This window comes from Crocodylus porosus, unplaced genomic scaffold, assembly GCF_001723895.1.
Source record: "Crocodylus porosus isolate Cpor-Errol unplaced genomic scaffold, CroPor_comp1, whole genome shotgun sequence".
NCBI lineage: Eukaryota > Metazoa > Chordata > Crocodylia > Crocodylidae > Crocodylus > Crocodylus porosus.
This window is the reverse complement of record NW_017728931.1, coordinates 32,636,373-32,646,120: the sequence shown is the minus strand read 5'-3', so window position 1 is coordinate 32,646,120 and position 9,748 is coordinate 32,636,373. Positions and strand designations below refer to the sequence as shown.

General features: G+C 47.6%; 1 protein-coding gene across 5 annotated transcripts in view; it reads left to right on the top strand.

Annotated features, from left to right (window-relative positions):
* Positions 1-9,748, top strand: part of CALD1 (caldesmon 1) — a 275,628-nt gene that overhangs the window by 134,928 nt on the left and 130,952 nt on the right. The gene's annotated exons all lie outside the window — the stretch shown is intronic.

The window sequence follows — 9,748 nt, the reverse complement described above, 5'->3', positions numbered from 1 at the left end:
GAAGTGGTGCAGGCTCCTACCCTGGGGGTTTTTAAGAGGAGGCTGGATGAACACCTTGCTGGGGTCGTTTGACCCCAGTACTCTTTCCTGCCATGGCAGGGGGTTGGACTAGATGATCTACTCAGGTCCCTTCCGGCCCTAGAAACTATGAAACTATGAACTCTCTCTCCTCCCTCCTCCTTTCCCCTCCAAACAAGTAGGAAGGATATGGTCTCAGAACTCTCAGCATTCAACCCAGTATCCCAACTGGACTATCTTGCATCCTGCACACCTCTCTGCAGGGGACCTCTCTGCAGGCTCTTTCTTACCAGGATAACACATATTTTGTTATAAGACAGACCTAATGAATTTGCCACACTTCATTTAGCTGAAGCATGGTCGATAACATTCCTCTTGCCCCTGCTAGCTATCAGCATTATGATCACTATGCTGTGGCCTTAGGCCTTAGGCCTATAGTCATGCATCTGAGAAAACACAGATAAAGAAACTGGGAAAGAAAAACCTGGAACACATCTTATTTCTATTGAGAGGTTGGGGGGAGGGAAGGACATTTATAGGGGTTGCAGTGCCCCATACTGCCGCCCTTTTTTATGAGTCTGGCTCAAATGTATAATTTAAAAAAATATTATATCACTAAACCCCTGCCCCCCCACATGTATCCAAGCACTTTGACAGATTTCCATAGAAAACAGATTTATTTGTTTTTACTGAAGATAGGCTAAGAAACATTAATAGTCTCAAAAATTGCACTAGAATACTTATCATACCTGCATTTCATCAGTGCCAGTTTAAACACGTTGCAAACAGAGAGAGTTGCTAGTTGTTTCATTTTTCAGATGCAGAAAGAGGTTTGGAGAGATTCTATTCTCTCTTCCTAGGGTTGGTCACTATGGTCTAGCAGATACTGTCGCACAGTCAAGTGAAGTAAAGTATTCTATGCAAATAAAGGTAAAAGGTAGTGTGCTGTCCTTGAAATATTACCCATCCTGCCAGGCCAGGTTTATGCACCAAGTGAAGTAGTGATAGATAGGACATTGTGCACTTGGAGTTATAGTTAGTTTTATGTATATATTTGGCTTGGTGAGCTGGAATCTACGAAGCAGTTCATCTTAATTGTATTGAGTCTTATGGATAAATATCTATCTCCTGAAAGGGCACAAAAGGAAGAAGGCACTTAATTGAAATGAGGGCTCTTTTGCACCAATCTAAGCCCACCAGGGGACGGGGGGGACGACCACTGGGGGATGCGGCGACTACCGCCACTGCTGGCCCGCTAAGCAACCCTTGCAAAGCCAGCAGGCCAAAGCACTTAAGGGAGCCCACCTCTGCCCCAGCCCTAGAGTGAGCTGCGGGCAAGGCAAGGGCCCCCAAGGGGACATTTGCCTGCCTGTACACCAATGTCAGGAGCTTGCGGAATAAACGTGAGGAAATTGTCCTCCTGCTCAACCCAAACAATTACAACATCATAGGGATAATGGAGACCTGGTGAGATTCCACCCATGACTGGACCACGGGTATAGACGGCTATACCCTGTACAGGAGGGATTGAGTGGACAAAAGGGGCGGAGGTGTAGCTGTCTATGTCAATGGGAGCTACACATCCCTACAAGCCAACATCGACACCCAGGGTGGATGACTAGAGACCTTCTGGGTTAAAATCCATGGGGAACACGGCACAGGGGATACAATGGTGGGAGTCTACTACAGACCTCCCTCCCAGAATCAAGAGATTGACCAGGAGTTCGCCAGGGGATTAGCTGAGGCCGCATGCTCCCGGTCCATGGTTATCATGGGAGACTTCAACTACCCAGACATCTTGTAGGAAGAGCACCTGGCCAAATCTGAGTGGTCGCAAAGCTTCCTCTTATGCATGGGTGACCTCTGTCTGACACAAGAGGTCTACAGGCCAATGAGAGGTAAAGTGCTGCTCGACCTGGTACTGGCAACCAGGGACGACCTAATCAATGACCTAATGGTCAAAGGGAAGCTGGGTGACAGCAACCACAAGCTGATCACCTTCACCATCCGCTGAAAAGCTGTCAAGTTAGCCAGCAGTATAGAGGTCCTCGACTTCAGGAGGGCTGACTTTGACAAGCTTAGGAGACTTGTTGGTGAGGCCCTAAGGGACCATGACCCGAAGGGGAGGGGAGTCCAGGAAGAGTGGTTGCTCCTCATGGGAGCGATCCTAGATGTGCAAGCTAAGGCTATTCCATCTCAGAGGAAAGGCAGCAAGAGTGCACAGCAGCCTCCTTGGCTCAACAAGTAACTGGTGGTCCTCCTGAATCTAAAAAGACAGACCTAGGAAGGATGGAGGACAGGATCCACCTCCAAGGACACTGCACTGGTCCAGACCTGCAGGGAGCAAACCAGGAAAGCCAAGGCTGCGATGGAACTCCAACTGGCTACAAGTATCGAGGACAATAAAAAGTCCTTTTTTAGATATGTGGGGAGGAAAAGTAAGGGCAACATTGGACCCCTGCTAAACCAGAAGGGACAACTGACAACTGATGCTCAGGAAAAAGCCAACTTACTAAATGGATGCTTTGCGTCGGTCTTTCACAAGTCCAATGGGACGTGCTGCCCATTATGGGACAGGGACACCTGACTGAGGATCGTTCCTTGCCCTCCATCAGTGCTGACCTTGGGAAGGAACACCTTGAGAGGCTGGACACCTTCAAGTCAGCTGGCCCTAACAATTTACACCCCAGAGTACTCAAGGAGCTGGCCTGCATCATAGCTCAGCCTCTGGCATGGATCTTCGAGAGCTCCTGGCGCTCTGGTGAAGTGCCTAATGATTGGAAGAAGGCCAATGTGGTGCCTATCTTCATGAAAGGGAGGAAAGTGGATACGGAAAACTAGAGGCCCATCAGCCTGACCTCTATCCTGGGGAAGGTCTTAGAAAAGATTGTCAAAGAGGCCATTCTTAATGGACCGGCTGATGGCAACATGCTGAGGGATAGCCAGCATGTGTTTGTTGCAGGTAGGTCGTGCTTGACCATTCTCATTTCTTTTATGACTAAGTGACCTATCACCTGGACAAGGGGGAAGAGATTGATGTCATATATATTGACTTTAAAAAAGCCTTTGATCTGGTATCCCATGATCACCTTTTGGCAAAACTGGCCAACTGCAGCCTCGGGTCCACCACAATCTGCTGGTTGAGAAATTGGCTCCTGCAGGTCTGGACTAGTGGTCAGACCCAGAGAGTGGTGGTTGATGGAAGTCAATCGTCATGGTGTCCTGTGACCAGTGGGGTCCCTCAGGGCTCTGTTCTTGGACCTATTTTGTTCAACCTCTTTATTAATGATGTGGACATTGGAGTTAGAAGCGGACTGGCCAAGTTCACGGGTGATACCAAACTTTGGGGTAAAGCATCCACATCTGAGGACAGAGGGGTGATCCAGGCTGACCGTGCCAGATTCAGGAAATGGGTGGATGAGAACATGATGGTGTTTAACACTGAAAAATGCAAGGTTCTCCACCTTGGGAGGAAAAACCTGCAGCATCACTATAGGCTCAGCAGTGCTACGCTGACTAGCACTATGGATGAGAGGGACTTAGGGGTCAGGATTGACCACAAAATGAACATGAGCCTTCAATGTGATGCTGCAGCTAGTAAAGCAAGCAAAATCCTGGCTTACATCCATAGATGATTCTAAAGCAAATCCCAGGGCATCATTCTCCTTTTGTACTCAGCCTTGGTGAGGCCACAGCTGGAGTCCTGTGTCCAGTTTTGGGCTCCACAATTCAAAAAGGATGTGGAGAAGCTTGAGAGCATCCAGAGGAGAGCCATGCGCATGATCAGAGGTCAGGAAAAACAGACCTTATGACAAGAGGCTGAGAGATATGGGACTCTTCAGCCTGGAAATGTGCAGGCTCAGGGGTGATCTGATGGCCACCTATAAGTTTATAAGGGGTGTTCACCAGGATCTGGGGGAGCGTTTGTTCACCAGAGCGCCCCAAGGGATGACAAGGTCGACTGGTTATAAACTCCTGCAAGACTGTTTCAGGCTGGACATAAGGAAGAATTTCTTTACTGTCTGAGCCCCCAAGGTCTGGAATAGCCTGCCGCCGAAGGTGGTTCAAGCACCTATTTTGAACTCCTTCAAGAGAAACCTGGATGTTTTTCTTGCTGGGATCCTATGACCCCAGCTGACTTCCTGCCCCTGGGGCAGGGGGCTGGACTCGATGTTCTTCCAAGGTCCGTTCCAGCCCTAATGTCTATGAAATCTATGAAATCAATCAGATAGTGAGGGACTGTTTCTGCTCTTAACAGTTTGTAGTCTAAAGAGACAAGAGGTTTGAGGGAAAATAGGCATAGAGATACCATGCTTTATGCAAAGCCATCATCCATTAAAGCACTGGTAGTGGCAGATAGTGCCCTCAGGTTCCCAGTGTTCAAGGCCAGCACTCAACACGCTGGACCACATTAACTTGCATATCAACAGTCTCTTAATATGTTAATTAATTTCTCCTGGAAACCACAAACACAGTGCTAAGCACTTCCTTTACAGAATTCATGCCCCTTAATAATCAGAGGGTGCATCTACACATGCATTTGATCTAGGATCAGTTTACCTGTGAATAAATTACTCGTGAGTAAATTCTTCTGAGCAGGCATCTGCACATGCAGGGATGTGGGAGCAGATTTGCTGCTAGGAGCAAATCTGCTCCCACTTCCTGTGGCCCTGCAGTGGGCCCCTTCCACCACCAAAGGGAGCTGTGGGCTCCTGGAGGCTGGCATGGAGCACTGTGCCAGAAAACAGTTTTCTCCTGGTCAGGGCTGGGACATTGGTCCCTGCTTCTGGGGGCCTGCCTGCTGCCAGGGTGGGGACAATGTCCCCCTGCCCTGGCAGCAGGGAGCTCCCAGCCCTAGCTTCTAGATCAGGGCAGGGGACTGATCTTCTGGTGGGGCGACTAGCAGTGAGCCCCAGTTAGGAGCTCGCTACTAGCTGCCCCACTGGTGGATGGGGCAGGGGGCTGGGACTTGCCCCTCCCCTGCAGCTTTTTTCAAGCCCTGTACCTTGATCACATAATTGGGATGTGGGGCTGGGATCTGCCCCTGACTGGGTCAGTTCCCAGCCCCTACTCCACGATTGTGGTCAGGCTTCTACACATGCATTACTGCGCAATAACTACTCTCAAGTAAATTTGCTACTTGCACTTGCAGGTAGCATTTATTGTAATTAGCGAGGTTTACTGTGCTGTAAGCATGTGCCCATGTAGATACACATGCTAACTGTGCAGTAAACCATGCTACTTCCCAGCAAAACATCTCATGTAGATGCACTCAGAGTGTATGAGACAGAGATTGTAAATTGGGTATTTTTTATTTTATAAAGTAGTGGGGCTAAAGATTAAGGCTACCTGGTTACTTGTGCCTACAGACAGAGAGCTGGGGAAGGAGAGAGAGAGAGAGGAAGAGAGAATGGGAAGGATACATCTCTTTGCATCCTTTACCAACCTACCTATGCCAGTAAGAATTGAGGTGTAAAGCTGGCCATAGGCTCATAGGTGTCTGTATTGTTTTTGAAATTATGATTTTGCTTCAGAGTTACTTTGACCTTGATACTCTGAGTGCTTAGAGTGGAGGTGGTATGTTCTGCTGATTTAGACATCAGCTAAGCAGTCAGTGGACCTGCAGCAAAATCCTGACTCACTTAAATCTGGCAATGCTCAAATTAAGTTCAGTTGGGCCAGTATTTTACCCCTGATTTGGAATCCTCATTGTATGTTAACTCCTTTCTCTGTTACCAGGGGAAATCAGTGTGCCTATCTGCATAATTGGGCTAGGAACACAAAAAGCTATGTATTTTAAAAATTCTATTTACTAATACTTTGAAAATATTAAAATAATGACAGTTGGGCATACTCATGTCTCAAGATGCCTATAACACTGTGACCACTTCTACTTACAACCTACATTACAACCCCATTACCTACCTTATCCATTTGCAGTCAGCACCCACCCTGTATGTACTGGTAATCAGGGAGCTGCAATGAAACTGATCTCTATGGGTGTGCCCATACCACATTAGGTGGTACTATGGAGCACCACCATGGAAATGGATCCTGCCCACTCAGTTCTGCTGTTCGTACTAAATATTGAAATACTACTATAGCAGTACTACATTGCACTCCTCTCAATCTCAAGACAGAGAGCCATGCTTTAGTGTCCCATGGTTTCTGGCCTGAGCCACTGCAGGCTTGTGGCTGCATTTCCTGAATCAAAAATGAATGTCATTCACTTGTTAGTCAGTTTAGTCTTTGCATCTTAAATTAACCTGAAAAGACTGAATCATAGATTCATAAATTGATTCATAGATTGTTAGGGGCTGGAAGGGACCTTGTAGAGCACTGGCTTCAGTCCCCCTGCACTAGGCAGGAAAAGACAACTGGGGTCAAGTGACCCCAGTGAAGTGACTGTCCAGTCTCCTTTTGAAAATTTCCAAGGTAGGTGACTGCACCACCACTGGAGGTAGTTTCTTCCACAGTCTGGACACCCTGACTGTGGAGGAGTTTTCCCAGGACTTGAGCCTGAAGCGGCCTTCCAAGTGTTTGTATCCATTGCTCCTGGTCTTCCCCGGCGTGCCCTGGTGAACAGCTGTTCACCGAGTTCTTGATGTACTCCCCTGATGCAGCAGCAAGTCCCTTTGCAGCCCTCTCCTCTGTAGGCTGAAGAGGCCTAAGTCCCTCAGCCTCTCCTCATATGGCTTGTCTTGCAAGTCCTTGATCATATGGGTGGCTTTTCTCTGGACCCTCTCAAGTTTTTCCACATCCTAGTTGAAGTGCAGCACCCAAAACTGGACATAGTACTCCAGCTGCAGTCTCACCAGTGGGAGTATCACATCCTTAGTTTTGCATGAGATGCAACGGTTAATGCATGTCAGCATCTTGTTTGCCCAGCTGGCCACAGCATCGCACTGCCAACTCATGTTCATGCGATGGTCGATCACTACCCCTATGTCCCTTTTGGCCACAGTGCAAGTCAAATTGTTGCCATCAAGCCTGTAGGTATGATGGGGATTGTTTACCCCCAGATGGAGCACATTACACTTCTGAGTGTTGAACTTCATTTGGTTCCAGTCCTCCCAACTGTCCAGCCTGTCCAGGTCCACCTGTATCTGCAACCTATCTTCTGGCATGGCCACACTTCCCCATAAGTTGGTGTTGTCTGCAGACTTGGCCATGAGCTTTTCACCCCTACATCCAAATCATTGATAAAGATGTGGAAAGGCACCGGTCCAAGCACAGAGCCCTGAGGGACACCACTGGCCACTTCTTGCTAGGATGACACAGAACCATTCATGAGAACTCCCTGGGTCCTACCATGCAGCCAGTTTTCCACCCACTGAACTGTTGAGTAGTTAAGCCCACAATCTTCCAATTTTTCCACAAGGATATCATGGGATAATAGATCAAGAGCCTTTTGGAAGTCTGGGTATATAATGTCAACCTTCTCTCCTGTTTCCAGCTGGTGAGGGCCCTGTTCATAGGAGATGAGATTGGTAAGACAAGATCTATCCACGCTGAAGCCATGCTGGCTGTCATTCAGAATCTTACCCTCAATAAATGTATCGCACATAGATTCTATAATGAGTTTTTCCAGGATTTTCCCTGGGATGGAGGTTAGGCTGATTGGCCTACAGTTGCCAGGGTCCTCCCTCTTCCCCTTCTTGAAGATGGACACAATGTTGGCCCTCTTCCAATATTCAGGGATCTCCTCTGTGTGCCACAATTTCTGAAAGAGTTTTGCCAGGGGTTGCACAATGACCTCAGCCAGCTCCATCAGTACTCTTGGGTGAAGTCCATCTGGTCCTGCTGTCTTATTAATGTCTGGCTTTTCTAGTTGGTTTTGCACCAGCTCAGCATCCAAAGTGGGGAGGCTGTCATTCCCACCATGCACCCTGTGATCCTTATCTTGCTTGTCTTTCCCCTTGGTCTGGTGAAATACTGAAGCAAAGTGGGCATTTAGGAGTTCAGTTTTTTCCTGAGTGTCTGTTACCAGCTGTCCTGAGGTGTTAAGCAGGGGGCCACACTTCCATTTGTTTTCCTGCTGCTCCCTACATACTTAAAGAGGGAGTTCTTACTGTCCTTGACTCCCTTGGCTAACTTAAACTCTGTTGCCTCCTTAGCTTTCCTAATCATTTGGAAATGGTGCAAGCATGGGCCACTGTTGTGTAGTCCTCCTAGCTTCCACTATGTGTACGCCTTTTTTTTCTTTTCAAGAGGACCGCAATATCCCTATTGAGCCAGGAGGGTTTGCCAGCCCTTCTGCTACCTTTCTTCTTCAAGGGAATGGTTTTCTTTTGTGCTTCAAGGATAGTGTTCTTGACGAACAAACCCTCTTCGTGCATCGCATTCGCCTTCTGTCCCTGGTCCCGCATTGCCTCTCTTACTAATGCCTTGAGCCTGTTTAAGTCAGCACTTTTGAAATCCAGGACTTCAATCCTGCTAGTTGATTTATCTCAGGATTTTTGACTGTCTTGTACTTATCTTCTAGCACTTTCAGGAGTACATATGCCTTATGGTATACGGTCCTTCTCGATTCAGCTCTCTTTTCCGTAGTACAACTGGTGCTGGGGCTGGTTTTGTTCAGTATCTTCATCAATGACCTGGAAGATGGATTGATGACACCAGGTGACACCAAGTGGGGGGGGGGAAGGGGGAGTAGTAAATACACTGGAGGGCCAGGCTAAGATTCAGAGAGAGCTTGACAGATTGGAGGATTAGACTAAAAGAAATTTGATGCGGTTCAATAAGGACAAGTGCAAAGTCCTGCACTTAGAACAGAACAACCCCATGCACTGGTACAGGCTGAGGGCCAACTGGCTAAGCAGCATTTCTGCAGAAAGGGACCTGGGGGTTATAGTGGACAATAAGCTGAATATGAGCCAACAGTGTGTCCTTGTTGCAAAGAAAGCTAATGGCATACTGGGCTGCATTAGTAGGAGCATTGCCAGAAGATTGAGGGAAGTGATTATTCCACTATTTTTGGCAGTGGTGAGGCCACATCTGGAGCACAGTGTTCAGTTTTGCACCCCGCCCCCCACACTACAGAAAAGATATGGACAAATTGGAGAGAGGCCAGCAGAGGGCAACAATAATGGTTAGGGGGCTGGGGCACACGACTTACAAGGAGAGGCTGAGGAAACTGGGTTTATTTAGTCTGGAGAAGAGAAGACTGAGGGGAGATTTAAATACCAGCCTTCAAGTACCTGAAGTGGCGTTCCAAAGAGGATGGAACTAGACTGTTTTAAGGAGTGGCAGATGACAGAATAAGGTGCAATTGCATTAAGTCGCAGCAAGGGAGTTTAGTTTAGGTTTTAGGAAAAACTGTCTCACTAAGCGGGTAGTAAAGCACTGGAACAGGTTACCCAGAGAGGTGGTAGAATCTCCATCCTTAGAGGTTTTGAAGGTCTGGGTAGACAAAGTCTTGGCTGGAAGGATATAGTTGGGGCTGGTCCTGTTTTGAGCATGGCGTTGGAGTAGATGGCCTTCTGAGGTTCCTTCCAACCCTAATTTTCTATGATTCTATGAACTGTGCAGATTTCACTACTACCAGTCAAGAAACCAGGGGCTGCATTTAGCTCTGTCAGGATGAAGACCCTACTAGTGTGGAAAAGAGGCAGATTATGTTTCAAGGCTTTTGAATGGCTAACGGGGTAGAGATGCACCTTGTAGGCTAAGTGAATCAGGGATATACAAGCTATCATGAGCATGATCATTTAATCATATGCACCAGCTA